Source organism: Strix aluco, chromosome 19, assembly GCF_031877795.1.
Source record: "Strix aluco isolate bStrAlu1 chromosome 19, bStrAlu1.hap1, whole genome shotgun sequence".
Taxonomy (NCBI): Eukaryota; Metazoa; Chordata; class Aves; order Strigiformes; family Strigidae; genus Strix; species Strix aluco.
Genome location: NC_133949.1, coordinates 13,359,182 through 13,378,567, shown reverse-complemented (window position 1 = coordinate 13,378,567; position 19,386 = coordinate 13,359,182). Strand labels below are relative to the sequence as shown.

The 19,386-nt window shown below is 35.6% G+C and overlaps 1 protein-coding gene across 2 annotated transcripts in view; it reads right to left on the bottom strand.

Moving 5' to 3' along the window:
* The window catches only part of BRIP1 (BRCA1 interacting DNA helicase 1), a 63,481-nt gene that overhangs the window by 25,178 nt on the left and 18,917 nt on the right, over positions 1–19,386 (bottom strand). The window lies entirely within an intron of this gene.

The window sequence follows — 19,386 nt, the reverse complement described above, 5'->3', positions numbered from 1 at the left end:
TGAGAGTCATTTCTGAAGTAGCAATTACTTGAGATGAGGGGAGGGTCTAACAGAAAACACTATAACATGATGAGTTACTTATTCTAGTTTATAGTTCCCTAGCTCTTGTCCTGCTACAAGCACCTGCTACTAAAATTCTTTACATACAATATTCCTTAAAATTTTTAGCACTGATTCACGTAATTAATGGATTGCACCTTGCCAGCAGAGTAAAAAGGCATCACAGAAATAATCTCCCCATCCAAACATGCTTGGGGAAGCAATGGAACACTTAAAAACACAAAAGGATGTTCAAGAGCAGTACAGGACAAAAAGGATAATGACCTAAGCAGCACCTGACAGCAGAGTAAAATAACTCTGGGTTCATTGACTAGTTTAACAACTATTAACTATTTAATAATAACTATCCATTACAGTTGTATTGTATATTCTTGAGCACCTTTAAAACTATATGCTGTCTCGTTACCCATACATTTATATAATGATAACTGAACAAAAGGTATTTCAAGGTACATAAAATTTACATAAATATCCTGTAACCCTATTAAAAGTCTGTCATTATACACTAAAAAACCCACTTCTCCAAACTTGGGTATTTTTTCATCTTGTTTCTATGTAATATTTTTTTTAATGATATGAAATTCCACTTTCGTTTTTATTCAGATATGAAGGGTAGCTGGGGGAAGAAAGGAAACAGTCATTAGGTTTTTCTTAATAAAAATCAAACTATTGGCACCACTGTTAGTGCAAAAAGTCAGAGATTCCCAAGGGACTAACATTGATCTAAAAGCCTCTTCCCAAGCAGAGATCTTCATGTGTTTGCTACCAGAATTTTCTTTTTGAATAAGCACTGCTTCAAATCAAAGTGTGTCTCCAGTGGGCTGGAAACGTGTTTGAAGGGTCAAATAGAAGTTCTACATGCAGCCAGCATAAAACTTCAGAAATGGAAAACAGACGGCCAACCCAGAGGTTGAGCAACGGGACTTACTTCACTAGGCTCCATTTTAGTAGAACTTTAGTAGAACTAAGAGGGCTGTGCTACACTGGGACTAAAAGGGCAGTCACTCACAGAAAAACAGGCTTATCATCCAATCCACCAACACGTTCAAGTGACACACAAAGATGTACAGCGCTGCTATAATGATGTAGTCTTACATCACCTTTTAAGTATCAGTCCAGTAACACACATTCTACATACAGACACCAAAATTCTACATTTACATGAAAAGGAGTGAGGAAGAGGTGGTGTCAGTTTTAGAAGCAGCTAAAATCTCATAATACAAATATTTTCCCTTTAATTTCAAGGCTATGTTACATGGTAGTGTGTTTTGGTTTTTTAAAATGTAATATAGACATATGCATCAAGATAATTTCCAAGTGTGGTTTGTAAAACCTGAAGAGACTGGCCTGGGCCATTCCCTGCTGAATACCTACAACCAATTAAAGAAAGTATTTCCAAAGGGAATCTAGCCTAAAGTAGAACACTCGAACATGTAGATTAAGGACTTCAAACGTGGACTAAAGGGATCCTCCAATGCTCTAGCAGATGGAGAAGAATATACTTTTACATCCACAAAGCTGAAATTCATCATGCTATTTTCCTAGTACACAGACTAGGGAAATTACAGATTATCTCATTAAACAGTTTCTTTTTCTACATAACTTTGGAACTGTCTTACAGATTTATTCTTTCTTAACTTTGCAATACCAAAAACATTTTAAGAAGCTGCAGATGTATGTACCCCATATCCAGCTGCACCTCTCTCCACATACAGGATGAGCAACTGTTTCAGCAACCAGAATTAGATTCAGAGAGAGACAAGAGAACCTGTCAAATTGAATTGTGCTCTTCTAGTCCTTTCACAATCTTACATTGGGAAAAAGGCCATAAATTCCCCATCTACGCAAAATCAACCACAAAGTAAGGAAAATGGATCCAAAGGCAATTTCAACTGCCTAGAAATCTAGCTAGGATGAGGGAACAAAACTAAAACCTACTCATTTAAATAAAACAATAAAACTTTTTCCAACACATGGTACTGTAATTTTAAAACTAGTGCTTCTTCCACTTTCATCTGAGTCAAACTTATGAAAATGAAACAGGTATCCTTGCATATTTTAAAAATACATTAATAAGGTCTTATACCTTTCCAAAGTATGCAACACTTAATGTCTTACCAGCATTTCAGTTTCAATAACACATTATAAAAGGGAACAAATACATCATAAAATAGACCACGGGAGATGCAAATCTGCAACTGATGAATATTGTGATTCAGTGACCAAAAAAAGCTAAATAACCTAGAGTCAGTACTCCAAACATCTAACAATAAAACAGCATTAAATAATTTTTGCTCTTTGTAAAATCTTTTAATTAAAAGTTTTTCATCTATCATGAAGAATGTGCATGAACCAGTCTTTCAAAAACATACAATTTAAGACAGACCTCACTAGCAGTGTGCCTAACATTTTCAATAGCTTTTCTTTAAATTTTACACTAGATGTAAATATAATTTATACCTTCTTCAGTAATAGAAGACATTAATTTCTCCTATCTTTCCTCTTCTTCCACTGATCTCATAAACTGTTTTGCTTCAAGACACTGAGTAACTCAGTCCTTCAGCGAGTGCTTTTATCTTCTCTAAGCAACAGGAGGCGGCAGTGGAGTGGAGGAGGCAGAGGAGTGCAGATACCAAATTTATACACTGAGTTTTATCAAATGTTTTTGCTTCAACACAGTGCTTGTATCTTGACAGAAAAATAACAGGTGTCAAAACCAAACAAATAAGAGGGTTTTTTTCCCTCTGCATCTACTGAAAACCCTAACATTCAGAGAGAATGCCAAGAAGAAATGCAGTTTTCTTGTGTTACTACAAAATGTTCCCCCCCATTTGGACTGTCTGCAAAAAAAGTAGTACAGGTTGCTTTATATATCACAGGACAGCTCAACCTGCATCTGCATCAGCTGCCTCCTCTCTTCCTTTCAGTAAAAAAACAATATAAAAAAAAAAAAATCTATACACTCTGACAGATCCTTCTGTAAATTTAAGCTGTTAGGATGGAGGACATCATATTTTCCACTAAAGTAATCCTCTGATGATCTCAAGGCACAGATGTTTTTATAATGTATCTAATTCCATAGGTATTGCATTACCTTTAATAAGCTTCCAGCATGATGCAGTTTGCTGAGTCAGCTGGTTAGCTACAGCTGTAACTTTTTGTTCAAATCACTCTCCCACTGCTCTCAAAGCTCTAGTCTGTTCAGCATGATGGTTAATTACCTGGTTGAATGTTCTACTTCTATTATGAAAGAATGAAACTGTCTCTATATTAGTGATAATCCCAAAATATATTCAGTCGTTAAATAAATGCATTTAGTACGTCACTTAAACACTAGTGGCCTTAAATTCATGTTATTTCAACGTAACCCTGGAGAATGTATCTGGCCAGACTCCACCCACTTTTTTCACATCACTTACATACTGGTATTACAGGCTCATATTAATCTAACTTCTTCAAGAACTAAGATGTTTTAGAAAAGTACAGAATTAGCAAAAGTTATTTGGCAGTTCTCTGCACTAAAAGGGTTGCCGAGCCTCTGTACTAAATGACCCGGAATCCTACAGGTAACTGACCTCCAGGACTATCAGAACTCTTCAATTTGGGGGAGAAAACATTTTACAAAACCAATGTGGTGGCATGGGATCAGTAATTAATTCAATTTCCACCTTCAGTTAAAAAAACCAACAACAACAACAAAAATCCTTTGAAGTTAAAAGTGAACACAAAGGCAACAGTAGAAGGAAGAAAGTAAACAGAGTAATGAAATGGGAATAAAAGATTGAAGGGACAAGGGGATAACTGCCTGGAAGGACTCGTGTGAAAGGAAAAAGCTGCGTTTCCTTCCAAAAACAGGAGGGAAAATATTTGGGCCAACTAACCAATAAAATCTAATGTCCGTTATCCAAATCTTTAAAACAAATTTGGAATAGCACTCTAGAACTATTAAAACTAGTACTCTTACAAAGCACAATGTCCCTTAACAAGAATAAATAGTTACATGTATGAAAAGAAAGCAAGGAAACCTAATAACATTTATCAACAACACAAAAAAATTACATGCTTTCAAAAGGACTGAGAGGATATGCACCTTTTAGCCACAAGTCATTTACCAAATTGGCAGAACTAATTTATAATCTCTTTTCCTTCTTAATCAACCTGTACACTTTTTCAACAGTGATTTTATTCTTAATCACATTCCTCACCAAAAAACAAAAAAACCTCAATTTTGCTTGACACCCAGACATTTGCACTCCACTAGGCTGGGACTATAGCAGCCAAGAATAACTTAGTCCATTGAATTATTTAAGCAGTTGTTCACACTCAATTAGATTTTCATGAAAGGTTAAGCAATAGACTGATTCACAGAAACCTCTTCATGTTTATGGGAGGTATCTAACATAATACAAGGAGGTTTTTAAAATTCATTCTTTTGAATGACTAAACTGATACAAAATACTAATGTATCTATTCATCAAAAAAAAAAGTCTTTTAAGCTTCAAATTCCATTTTCTCCATTTCTAACAGATTCCATTTAAAGAGACCATGAAAATATCCGTGCCCAAAGTATTTCACTTCTGAAGTAAAATCTACTTTCAAAATAGAATGTTAATTTCCCACTGTTAATAGGAAACCAGAGAAAAATACCAAATGCCCATATAAATACATATGCACAGGTAATCTTTTCTTTATGTGCCAGAAAGAAACTGATTTAAGGCAGCATTTTAATGGAAACAGGCCACACAAAGATGCTATTCTTATCGAGGAGAGGCTACACCTCCTTTCTACTGCACATTTCCCCAACTATTTATTATCATCGTGGGGCTACGACCAGCAATGCAAAGAAGTGTTCTTTTGAACCTGCCTGGGTTTACAGAGTATTAACTCCAGATCAATTTCTGTCTGATTTCCTTTCCCAAAGTGTCACAGAGCCTCTGTAATTAAGTGCCCCATAATTGCAAAACAGAAATTATATTTAAAAAAAAAATTAAAACAGTTTTTCTGCCTTCAGGAAAAAGAAAGCATTCTATTGCAAAACCAGTAATTAAAGAATACAGGGAACATAATATGTTCAGAGGCTTTGATTTCTTTGTTTTAGGGAATATGAAGACTAGGCAACAGAGAGGAATTTTAATGTGGAAAGACCTTAGAAAAGTCCTGAAATGAAAGTAGACATTATGAAGGAATGAGACCAGAATGTATGCTCATCTAAGTGCAACCTCCAGAGGAAAACACACATTCCTCACTTTTTTCAGAACCTCTCCTTTTCAGTTGATGAGGAAGATTCTCTAATGTGTATTTAACTGCTAACCCTTACCATCTGTTACAGCAAAAATCAAATCAAGTGCATAAAATACAAGCGCATATCTTTAAAGCAAAAGTAGTTAAAAGGAGAGCCATCTAAAAAACTTAAGCTTGCACAGACAGTCGTGATTCCAAAATTAAAACAAACTGAAGGTGAAGAATACTCAGCAGGTTATTCTCTTCTATAAGAAAAGTTACATTCTATTGGAAAGACTTCAACAGTCCACAGATGGAATTCAGGAAGCTGTGAAGGGACCTTGACCCAAGTCACACATTTATTCGGACATTTTACATTTCTTCCAGAGTGATGAAGAAAGATCATACAGGCTTTTAATTTTCTTAACAGGTGGTCTATACCACGGAGGCTTTCCTCAACATATCTCCTGGGAGAAAGCTGCCCTCAATTGGAAATACATATCGCTACTACATGTGCTATTTCAAGAGATTTTTCACTTGGATCTCTCTTACCATTTCTTTGCAACAGAAAATGAGCTTGAAGAATAAAACTTTAAAAGCATGTAAGTGTCTGTGATTTTTAGGAACTTGTGTGGGAAAAGTGTCTTTTTAAGTTTAGAAGTACTGTACTTATTTTCTCAAGGAAAATTTTAAACGAACATGAAAGAAAACAAACATTTAGAACCAAGACTCATGTGTCGAGATACCTACATATGCTAGGAAATGCAGGGTAAAAATCTGTGCTAGCCCACACAGGCTTGGCAGACACATTGGGGGGGGTGGGGGGGGGCGGTGGAGGGGAGGGTATAGAAGGAAAAAAAAAAAAATAGATAAAGCTACCATGCAACTCAACTACATAATTAAACTAAACCCTGAACATGGTGAAAAACTCTGTATTATGAACAAGATTCTGATCACCATGTGCACACTCCAGCACAATAAAAAGTGAATAATTCATAATCATTTTCAAAGAAAAAGTATGCATCACTCAACTTGGGGGAAACACAAGGGATTTCACTGGTATGATTTTTCTTTAGGGACAATGACAAAGTGCCGCTCACCAGCAGGAAACTGAAGCACTGAACTGTGTTCCATGTGCCATAAATCAACACTGCAGCCTACAGGATGTCTCTCTGGTACCAACATACCATCAATTTTTCAATAACCTCCTTAAATAATGGAATATGTGAACGGCAACAACAGTAATGAAAAATGAAATGTTTTGCACGCCAAAGACTCTAGGATAACATGGTTAATACGTTGCTTCTACAGTTAAAGAAGCTTTTTTATATAAAATCTTTTCCCAAAAAACTCAACATGTTTTACCACAACACAATCTGGATAGCCTTTGAAGTATTCAGTCTTTGAGCTCCGTTGCAGCTGTTTCTAAACAACCCGGTTCAAAACAGGGTTTCTTTTGTGGTTTTAAAATTAACCAAGACAACAGCTTTCTGTGTTACAAGAACTGCTTGTACATTTACCTTAGGCTATCATTACACTTTCACATTCCAGTGAGAGAGCAATCCTTCACGCAAAGAAAGCTCTCCAGAAAAATTTATTTTTAAAAGGATTGTTTAGATCCTGATCCACAATCAGAAATAAAATTATTAACTGTTCATGAACGAATTCAGCATCCTACACTGCTGTCCTCTTCTTCACCAGTGAAAACCCAAGCTCAGTCATCTTTGACCTCTTTTTTTCCAGAATAAAGAGGAAAAAAAAGACAAGGTTGTCTTAGTGGCACATCAGCAGTGAAGCACAGTACTGTCTGGACAAACTGATTCAAACAGACATGCAGTGTAGTCCTAGGGATGAGGCCAACCAAGTCCATGAATGTTCACACAGTAAAAGGGGGCAGGCAGATGTCTGTCATGGGGAACTGACTCCAAAAGCGGGAGAGTAACAGGTTTTAGTTTTTAGTCCTCCATTAACACTAACAGAGAAAATATTTTTAAATTTACAGAAGTCACTTTACACCTGTAGTTATCATACAATTTTAAGAAAGATTAATATTCTCTTTACTTTCTCAGAAAGGTTAGTCATTTTGCCCTTGTTATACAGAAAATCAATGCACGTAAAGGAACTAAGACAATGTCTCAGCAACAACCATGTATTGTCTGCACGATGTTGAGCTCTGAATAGGTAATTACATAATGATAAATTACAATAACAGGGAACAATATCAGCTCTGATTCTTGGAGACATCTAAAACCTCTCAATTGGGAAGTAGGACCAATAAACAGAAAAATCAGTACAATTCCAAGCCTAAGTCAAAAAATGAAGCAAATGTTGAAATACAGAAATGCAAAGTGATAAAACTTTGCACAATCATGACAATGCAAATGATGACCCTCACCACTGTCGCCAGTATTAGAAACACGTACTTCAGTCAGCAGCAATTAAGGAAGGAACAATAAGCAATTAATTTAACGCAGCAGGAAGCCATTCAATGACTTTACCAAATGAAAATTTTACAGCAACCTGCCAAAGTTAAGTATATAACATTTCTATAACAAACAAGAGAAAAGACAGGATTCTGTAGATAAAAAGAGCATAAATATTAAGAAAGAATCATAAACTGTTATCTATCCTATAAAAAGAATCTGATGCTGGGGAGGAAAACCTGAAAGCAGAATCCCTAAAGCCAAACTTTACCATAAATCCACTGACCTCATTGGAACTGTGCTAAGTTACACTACGTAAGGAGATGTTTTTCTGGTTTCGGGTGTTTGAATTTTTGGGGTTTTTTTAATTATCTTTCCTTCCAAAGTGAAAAAAAAAATCTGACCTTATATAACTTGGACCATAGTTTTTCCCCAACAGTAAATGCTTGATATACCTTCACCATATATACTACATAATTAAAAAAAACCAAACCCCAAACAGTAAAAGAAAAAAAGCTAGTGTAAGTATTTCTTCAAAGTAGACAACTCTATCCCCTCCCCTCTCCCTCCTTTCCTTCTCCCCCATGAAAAAATGGAGGAAGAGAGAACATACATTTCAGAATATCTGATTCTTAGGAAAATAATTTCTCACCTTATGATCAAAAATAGGAAGAAAAAGCTGAAAACAAAGTTTTAAATGTAAAACATTGCAATTTGGCTACCAACAAGCCAAGTGGCTCATTTGTAAGCCAAAACCAGAAGTTTTATGTTTTGTGCAAGTTACTTGTTTCAAAACATTTTTGCTAGAAATAATACATTAATGAGCTGTGAACTGAATCAAAATGCAATGAATACTCTTTAGAATACACCATCTCACCAATTAAATGTTATCACGAAGAAGCTTGCTTACCGAATTAGCAATTCAGTCTAAGGCATGATTTTCTAAGACACGATTTGATAGGCTGTCTTGACTTACCAACAAAGTAGAATTTTTCTGAATTTAAAATAGCCCAATTATCCCTTTCAATACATTTAATATTCAAATTCTTGTATATGCTAGTACATTGCTGATACAGAACATGCTACCTAAATATATGCTTTCAAGTATACTTTTTCTCATACATAGTGTTTTTCACACATGAAGAAGTCACATCTCTACGACATCAGGCAGTGAACCTCTCAGAAATGCCAAAGGGACCAGGAACTCTGCAGGCTGCAATGGTTCAGAACACCAGGAATGTCAAAGTAACCTGTGCAAGACCTTCTTAAAAATAATGCTGCTTATATACACTGTTCCCTATTAATAACTACCGTTTTCCATCCTGCCTTCTCTCACCTTCATTAAAAGCTCAAGGAAAAAAGCATGTTGACTGTAATTGTTATTTACTATTTGGACTTTTATCATTCACAGAGTGCAAACTTCTTCTCTGCAAAAACTCATTTTCAATGCAGTTAACATTTAAATGGTAGGAAAAATATGCAAGCAGAAAGTGGTAATTACAACAGAAATTGGAGCATGTGTTAACTAGATACAACAATTCAGCTTGCAGCACTCTGACAAGTCAGAGCTCAGAAGTGAGAAATAATAATAGATTTTTAGTTTATTTTTGTGATGCTGCCTGCTCAGGGTATTTAAACTAACAGCGTAATAAAATATTAAACTACACAGCTCTCAGGGTGTGAAATTCACAAGCAAAACACTCATCTACCAGTATGGCATATAATTTTTTTAGACATAATATCCAATAATCTGCCACAGACTGTCGCTATGGATTCTACTTTATATGATGTGCAGATGCTATCAGAAAGTATATTTGCTCTATGCAAAAAGCAAGTGCCACAGGGCACTTGAATAATTGCACATCCCTTGCTGGTCACCGTACAAGTTCAGTAAGCCACGGAAAGTGTATTTGCTCATTCTTTGCAGCCAGTAATTCAAAATGATAAGATGGGACTCAAATCACACCTAGAAATTTCCCCTGAGCCAACAGCACCGAACTGCTAGAACACTCAAGCACAATGGCCATTAGGTACTCGAGGAGCAGCCGTGTGTAAAATGTCTGATTGCAATAAGTAGTACTTATAAACAGCAAACAGCTCCTCCATTCCCACAGTTTCTGCGGATTTCCCCAGAACGAGAAGTCAGAACAGGTCATTCCCTTCATATCACCTCACCCAAATTTCCATTCACCCAGAATATTCACTTGAGTAACTCTTCAGTTTATTTGGTTAATATGCAGTAAAGACAGACTCAGTTAACCGTGCTGCAATTTCATACTATCAACTTTATAACATCAACCATATTTCATAAAAAGATCCGAATTTCCAAATGAGTATCTTTATATATTCTCATATTAAGGTCAACTACTGAAAAACGTGTTTAAAAAAAAAAAAAAGGACAGTAATGTTTCATCTCTGAGACTGAGCTCTAGCAGTAAAAAGGATAATCAGGCTCCCTTCCTTGAGTGTGCGGTATCATCTCTTCCCTTGAGCTCTGACACTTCTCTGACCTTCTGATGACCCGACTCTGCTCATAAGGCAAGCAGAAAACTAACCAGGAAAAAAAAAAAAAAAGGAATAAAAACTTTTCCTTTGTTCTGGAGACGTAAATCAGCTGGCACAAAATTCAGAGTAGCACAAGAATGATCACAAGGAAAGGGGAAGAACCTTGTCATTCAGCAGCAAGCTGCTGGATTCTCTCATCTAACTTCTCTAAGCATATCTAATGTTTGGACTGTCTCTAATTTCCCAGAAACCAGGAAAATTACTCCATAACCAGTGCACATATCTAGGATCCTGTCATAGTATTTAAGAAAGAAAACATATATTGCACAACTATTCAAATTGTCAGTTATCACCCCCCAAAGACGAAATTTTATCTTTGATGTAGCCCAACGTTTTTCTTGGCCTGCTTTGTGAGTAATCCATGTGGATGGTCACAACTGAAATTAGCCATCGGTAACCAAGCAGTGGGGAAAAAAAAAACCACTGAAAAAAAACAAAACCCAAACAACTCCAGAGGTTAAAAAATTCTAAGTGAAAACATTCTGATAAATTGTTATAATAAAATAAGCATAAGCTTTAAGAGTTTAGGAGAACTTCAGCTATACAGAACTTCAATTATTCCTTTGGAGCATAATTCAGGACAATTCTGGCTTTCTTATTTCATGGAGATACAAACATCAAGGAGATGTTTGCTGTAGCCTCTATAATTACACAAGAAATGATCTTGCCAGGGTGTGAACTGCCAGCTACATCTTCAAATTTAGTTTGGCAGAGTAACTTGATCGAACTGATGCCATGAAAGAAGGAGGCTTGCCAGCATAATTTGAGGATAAAGATTATATACCTGGTTATAGAAAACCCCTTATTCTAATTCTTTTTGTACAAACATCACTATTCCTTATGCTACTGTTGTTCTCTATTTGAACTGGTATCACCACAATAGTCTTCAGTGCCCGAGGCAGAGACAAGAGCATCGTGATGGAATAGTTGAAATCTTCCATCCCACACAGTGATTTTTCATACATGTCTTCGTTATGCCCAAGTCAATAGGAGAAACTGAAACTGTAGACTTCAGAAAACACATTAAGATTTACAGGAGCTATTGGAGCTCTCAGAAGACACCTCAGATAATGTACATGAAGCCTGAAAATGGTTCTTTTGGATGAATGAGGGCCCCAATAGCTAGACAGTTTATATTACAGACATTTAAATGTTTAAATGATGGAAAAATAGAGAATAAAGCTGAAAGTAGATATTATATATATGATTAATGGGAGCAAAAAAACCCATAAAACATGAAGCAGCTGAGATAAAGATCAGAAAGAAAACTACCAGTGCAGAGTAGAGTGAAAAAACAAGAAATGAAGAAACAACAGTGGACAACAAGTAAGAGAAAATTCCATCTAAGTTTATTAGGTAAAAATGTTGGAATGCATAGTTTTTGAGTCATTAGAATTCATCTTTTTTAGATCACATTTTCCCAAAATTACGCCCCATCACACAGAAATCACTTTACTAAAGTTTTCATCAGAGTAAGGGAAAGGACACAGCTTTAGAATCTGGCAATAAGCCTTTCTTTTCAAAAACAAAGAAAAAAAAACAACAAAGGGTCACTTCACCTCAGCCTTCTGCAGTCACTGAAAAAACTCCAGTGACTTCCAGGGGGCATTGCACAGAGTCGTTAGTGCCAGGAAAGACACAGAGTGCTCCTCACGTGTTGTTTTATTACTCTCCCATCACTTTGCTCTACTTTTATTGTTAGGTACTTGCACATAATTTGAGATAGCAAGGATGACAGAATTTTATTCCCTAAAGTCTCTTCTTGGTTTTAGGGTTTCTTACATACTGTAATAGCACCGTTGCAGCTGTTTGGCTCAAACAAATAAGGCTTCTGGAGTAAGAGAATGCCTTTCCCCTGAGAGCAGAAGGCAAATGCTGTGCAGAAAGTGAGTATCATTATTAATTTACCATTATTTCATAACTTACCCCTGATATGCCAGCCTGTTTAAAGGCCTCCTTTCTTTTCATCCCAACGAATGTGATGCTGGATTAGCTATAGTTAAAACATCTAAAAGTAGATGACACATTGGAACATTCTGTTTCCTTTATCACTTTAAAGCAGTAACAGTGTAAATTATATTCTCTAACATTAAAATTATGCAGAAAATTAATGTTCATGTAACTTTGAAGAACAAACTTCTGTCATAAAACATACTTGGTGCTAACAGATCCCTAGATCCTGCAAATATTTACACGCAGGAGTAAATCTGCTCCTCAAAGTACTCCTATGGATGTCAACAGGAATATCAAGGAGAATATTACTCTTGATAAAGCATTTATCCCTGCATGTTATACCTAAATACACCTAACAGAAAAATTTAAGCAATCTTATGGAACCCACCCGGACATTACTAGATAATTCCTCACATAAGCACTCTGCAATCAATGTGACTGCACCACGCAGCAACCATCTGTGGTGCAAATAACTGTTTTCCTATTTAATTTCAAATTCACCTTTTAACTGCACAAACCTAATGGCTTCCAATTTTTCCTCCGTACACATTACAAGCAAAAAGACACTGTGGAATGTTTATCTCTTATCTGGATATTGTAATTTTACTGTCTCAAACTTCTTAAAACAAGCTTTTCGCTAGGGAGGAAATCAGTCAGCATCAGACCTAGTGGGGAAACCCTGCACTTGCTCAATGTCTATGGCTCTTACATAGTTCCAGATGTTCAGAACATTAATAATGCACTAACTCAAAACCTCTTTTTGAAACTTTAGAATGTGCAAATTGCATTAAAACCTCTTTGCCCTCATTAATGGTATTGTTACAATCCCAGTACTCTGGAAAATGTTTTTTGGCATTTGTTTAACTTTGTGATATTGCCATTTACTCATTTTAACAGCCAGTGCTCAAATCTTAATGCTTTTAATAGGCCTGGCTAAACAGACTACCATCTTTTGTAAATTTATTGAAGTAATTTATTAAATAAGTAAAAGTTGTCCAAAGGCAGCGTTGGTTTTTTTTATTGATGGCAGAAAAAAAATGGGTTTCTTATAATTTATTTACAAAACTCTGTTTCAGGAAAGTTTTAGAAATGAAAATATTCTGTTCTTTTTTTCAGTGTTACAACCAATTCATTTTCTGCCACTCTGACACAGACTTCTTAAAAAAATAAAAAATTTCTACCAACCTCACACAAATCTCAGTAAGAAAAGGGGTCTGTCTTAAACCAAGAAGAGCCAGACATTCAGAATTAATACTGAAACTGTATCCCTCCTTCAGGCTGTCATATATAGGGGTGGCACATTTACGTCCAGGCCAGGAGATGGATGTGAGACCAAGTCCCTGAATATACCATCGCAGACACGCTGCTGCGCAATGGCAGAAGAGTGCAATAGTCAGAGGTTAAACTGAGGTCCCTCCTGTTTATTCCAGATAAGTAACTAGACTGAACCTGAAGATTCTTAATCTGAAGACAGCACGCGTTAGATCTATTGCCATGCTCTACACTGCTCGCAGAGTTAATTAATATTGTTAAGGCCTACTTGCCTAAAGTTGTGTAATGCTGCCAGGAATGGTTTGTCAACAGAATGGTAAAGGGCACTTGTCTGCAACTTGACTACAGCTTTGGTTGATACCTTAAACATGGAAAGGGAGCTAAGACAATAAACAGAGGTGTTCCAGTCCAAATAGATTTACTGTCACCCAGTCCTGTGTGTTCTCACTGAAGAAAACATGATCAGCCAAGAGAACAGGAAAATGGGATGAGATTGACAGAACTTAAACTCTGAACTAGCAGCTCTTAAAGTTACGAGATACATAGAAACTCAAATAAGAAACTCAGCATTTATTTTTTGCAAGTGGCAAAAGTTACTATATACATATCATTATAACCTTGCCCCAAAATTCTCAAGGGAAACAGCAAATGCAATGCAGCATTAATTGGTCTGAACCTACATGTTAATAGTTCCACCTTCCTAACACAGTACATGGCAATGCCAATTTATGATGAAGGGCATTTGTTCATTAGTAGTAGGATTGAGACTGCCAGATGTATTCAGGATTGGATATTGAAAAACTTGGTCTCAGATTTATTGCACACAAAACCCGTAACGTACTCACTTGCATGGAAAAGTAACAACTAACTGTTAGAGCTGACTGTACTGCAAATATTTACCCTTATATTTAAACCTCAAGTTCAACAGCATCTGTGATAAAGCGAGCTAAAAATTATTTTCTCATTGTTTTGGTTGCTTTTAAATTGTACCCTTAGTTACAAAAGTCCTACTTCAATAATGGAGCTTTCAATTAGCCTTGTAATTCTTGTTTCCTCTTCTACTTTGTCTGTTCTGTTGTTCTTTTCCTCTATTTCAGCTCCCAGCGAAGGGCTGGTGAAGAGAAAAAGAACTCAAGCCAACTCCTGAATATAGGATGTATGAGAACCTTCCTTAGGATATACCAACTAACCTTACTAGAAATAAGTCTGTCTGAAAAAAAGGTCATCCACAAGAAAAGTGCTCTAGGAAACAAATGCCTTAGACCACTCTGTTCCAGCACCATATTTGTTACTCTTCAACAACCCTTGGAATCATTGCTGTATGCAGCAAAAGCTCTAGACAGTTCAACAATTTTCCAGCAGCTATTGTTTAGTCATAAGAAAGTCTTGCTACATTTCATTATTCTCCATTAAGTTCTCCTAAAAATATTAATTTGCTGGAAGTTATACAGACAAAAAGAATCAATGTTAATGCAATATAAGAAACACTTAAAAATTCTGCATTCATTTTCTTTTCCATTTCTATTATCTTCATTACTTTTATGGTAATTTTACTATTAGAGGTAAAATTCATATAGCACTGTAGCTGTAAACCTCAAACAACTGTAACCTGCATTTTAAAACAGTAACACAACTGGTATTGAAGAAAAGCATCTATTTTACAGACATTTGGATACAAATGCTTCATAAAGAGTATAGCAAAGAATTTTTAAAATGTAGATTTAGATCATTCAGCCAATTCTAAGGGGTTCATGAAACAGACAACAAAGCAGTTACTATTTCTATCTTTTAAGGTTAGTATTTCTTGAAATTCTCTTCATTTTTCCAAGACATTTCCCTCTACAAAAGTATTTGATACAGTATAATGCAAAATACACTGCAACACTGTGCAACTTACTGAGTAAAACTGCTATCCGACCTCAAAAATTAAAGTTTTGTAAAGGAAAGCAGAACAAAAGGAGTATGATTAATCTGAATCAATGAATAACACCACATCTTAGAGATGTGGGAGAAAAAGAAAACAGTAGTAAACAAATCTTTGATTGTCAAGCAAAGAATGCTTACCAGTTCATAAATTTTACTGCAGGTTGTTCAAACCCTTCTGAGCAACTATGTTTTTTAAAAATTTTACTTCCAAGTTATGGCTCAACAATTAGCAGATACAAATTAACCAACAAAGCCTTACAGAAAAAAAACCTCAAACCAAAACACCAACTTAACATTATTGTCCAAAGCTTATTTTGTAAAAAAGCTACTAAAGAAAGGTCAGTTAATTCATCATGATGGATTATCACTAAAATTTATAAGCATTAGCATTTTTCTCCTTGCTGGATACCTTGACTTTGATATGACACATATTGAATGAATCATCTAAGATGCAGGCACCAGGCAAGATATATCTTAATGCAGACAGGTCGGCAACATGAGCCCTAATGGTCCTTATCTTAATCTTGTTTAAAAGCATCTTAGATTTCTGAGTAATCTTTTCACCTTCTGATATTCTCTTTTATAGAGTGTTTTTGCTGGAGTTGCTACTGATTTTCACATAAATGCATTTTTGTTGCATAGTATCACCAGTTTTAGTTGCCCTAAAAATGATCTAGGTTTGCAACTTAGTAAATGTTAAGATTAAGCTTATTTTAAAAAAAGTCAACGTGTCACAACTCTGATAACGACAATAAAAATTTGTATGTTATTGTAGATTAACCCATTCATGAAACATGGCATCACAGCTGTTCATAACATCAACAGACACCTATTAAATGTGGAGTTGTATATCCGACACACTGTTTTCTTCTCATCCATGTATTTTCCTCCATTGCATTATTAACCTTGGATATTTGCCATATATATATTTTAAACAGTCACTCTTCAATGTAAAACATGTTTATTCAAATACCTGATTAAGATAAAGGGAACCTTCTCTACTATTGCTTTTTTCATATTCACATTGCATCTAGTAATTCCAAATTACACAGAGAAAATGAGGTGGCAGACTCTTCCCACTAAACTGCACTGAGCTCTTTCTGCTATGAGCTGCTTTGATTAATAAAAAAACCACAAAAAAACAGGGGATGGAGGGGAACAGAGGAAGATAACAGGTGAATTATTTTAAAATCAGATTTTTTTTGCAGTACCAGCAGTTCATACATTACATAAAAAGGTCTTTAGAAAGTACCTTCTCAGCCTGACAAAGTATTTTCTTAAACTGATCATTAGGAAAGGATGCAGGCGTACAGTGTCATGGACTTTAAATTCTTTACGAAACAGTTGAGTAACTTTCTACTGATTATAAAGAGCTTGTTGTAAGGGGCACTCCGGAGCAAAACATAGACAAGTGACTACTACTTCCTGGCAGTAGACAGCTTCTTCAAAGAAATCTAGCATCTCCTAGGAAATAATCTACCTGAAGAAATGCTAACAGAGAAAACTGCAAGCCATTAAGGGATGCTTTTTGCACCCATTAGCACTGGAAGGAGTATGTGACTAAAATGCTGGCTCCTACAGCAACGTACTCTGCTGACATTTATAACGTTCATCTCAGATGTTCTGTAAGCAGCATCCAGTTTTCTCATTTTATGATTAGGTTAATGTGGTGACATTTAGAAATTTTACTTGCCCTCTATTTGTTTGCACATGGAAACTTTCTAGTAGGTTGGTATCTTCTAGGTGAGTATGAGGTATTTTTTCTATCATAAACTTCAGAAGTCTGAAACAAATCACAATTTCTGCCAGAGTTTGTTTCTCCAGCTCTAACATCAATACAGGGGTCATCACTTTCACCAAGTATTGGTAGATTATTTGTTTAATGTATACAAAGCAACCTGAAACTCCAGACAAAATATAGAGAAATAAATATTACTCATAAAAGCCCCTTAAATTTCAAACCGGGAATTTCAAATGGTATTATCTCTGCTAGCTCTGACATAAATTTGTTTCTGACATGGTGCAATGAAGTTCTGAATAACAGGACAAGAAGTAAGAGAACACTGCTTGGGTGCTAGCTCCAGGGTCCCAACATCGTTCATCCCAAACTGTGTCGGGCAGGGTCTCAACTTCTGCTTCCTGGGGCAGGTGTTAGACCCACCACTCTTTCTATTCCCATCAACTGATGCCAAAAAGTGTTGATTTACAACAAAAACCCATATACCTATATTTTAAAGTGAAAAAAAGTGCATGAAATTCAAAGTGAATGGAAATGAAAGTGCAATAAGATGCTACTTCTGTTGCTGGCACTCTTCTTATATATAAACAAGGAAAGTAACATACTATTTACTACCTGAATTAAATTAATAATGGGCTTTCCAGAAAAATAAAATTAACTTTATTTACAAAGCAAAATAATTAGGGATAATCGTCAAAGAGGTTTTCAGGCAAACAGGTAAAAATGTGCCGCATGAGTGCTGAAAGTGAGGTACTGAAACAGAGAGAGCCATCCAAGCAGCAGGGCTTCTGTCAGCGGGGCAGAGCCAAGGACATCATTGCTGAGCCACAAATTCTGAAAACTGAAAGAATGTTGCACTGAGAAGTGCATCTGTAAGTGTAACCAAACTGAAACTCAATGTACACGCCTAAATTCAACCTCCATCAAATTACCTGAATAGATGGTACTCAAAATCAGAGCACTGCACCCTCAGCCTTCCAGAGATTTAAATAAGACTTTATTTTTCACTATTCCAAAGTTGAAACTCCAATTCACAGAACGGGTTGAGCCTTCAAAAGATCTGCTTAACCCATAGTAGTTAATTTAGTGAGGTACATGACCATGTACATTAGTCAGATCTTGATAGCCTTGAATTATTTCTTTAAAAGCTGCAGGTTTTTTTAAGAGATGTAGCAATTTCCCCATGAAAATATCTGAAAATCAGTTTTGAAATGCAAATGTGCAGGTAAGCAATATTCTGCATGATGATGAAAGAAAAATACCTTGCTTTCCCTGTACTAATATGCTTACGCTTACATTATTCTGTGTTTTCAACATATTAATCTCAGACTTAAAGGCAACTTAATCCAGAACAAAAGAAGCAGAATGAAAAAGGGCATCCGTAGAAAAATATTGGCAATGTGATTTTAAAATATCATCCTTCAATGGTCTGCAATTTATATTTATCAATACTTTCGCTAGGATCATGGAAGTGTTCCCACAAAGAAAAAAAACACTCAACGTGTTTAGCTAGATGACCTTTCAGTAAAACATAAGGGCAGTGAGAGGGGGAAGGGTACCAGAGCTGTCCAGCAATCTCTTTCTTTCTTATTAAATGCCATTACAAAGTCTCTCCATACTTTCAATTCAGATTACTATTCTCATAAAAACTTTCATAAATATTTGTCAGGTCTGTATACATAAGATCAACTATCACATACTGTTCAACATTATACACTTTAGTAAAAGAATAATGATGATACTGAAAATGAAATATGCTCCCATCTAAATTCTTACGTAAATTGAATGCAAAATTTCTTTTCCAATCATTAACTTTGCATTTAAGTGCATAGTTTTTGAGCTAGGATAAATAAATTTACAGTCAGTAATCTGCTTTTTTCAGTGACTGTACATTACCTGGTCTAATGTGGTCACCTAATGGTTACTGTCAGTAATTGCACTGATGACTGCAATTCTTTATAGACACCCAGCGAAGAAAAAAACCCCACTTCGCAGCCTCTTCAGCTAAATAATAAAACTAACATAAAGATTTTGTAAAAAAGAAGAAATCGTTTTTATTTCATTTTTAAAAACATATTCTCTGTTAAGGAACCTTAGTAGTCTGAAACCTTTATTTTCATTATGCTGGGGTTTGTGTTCATTTGGCAGGATTTTTTGGGGTTTGTTTTTTGAGAGGATTTTTTAAAATCATAAATGATACTTTTTTAGTTTTAAACTCACACTCTTGCA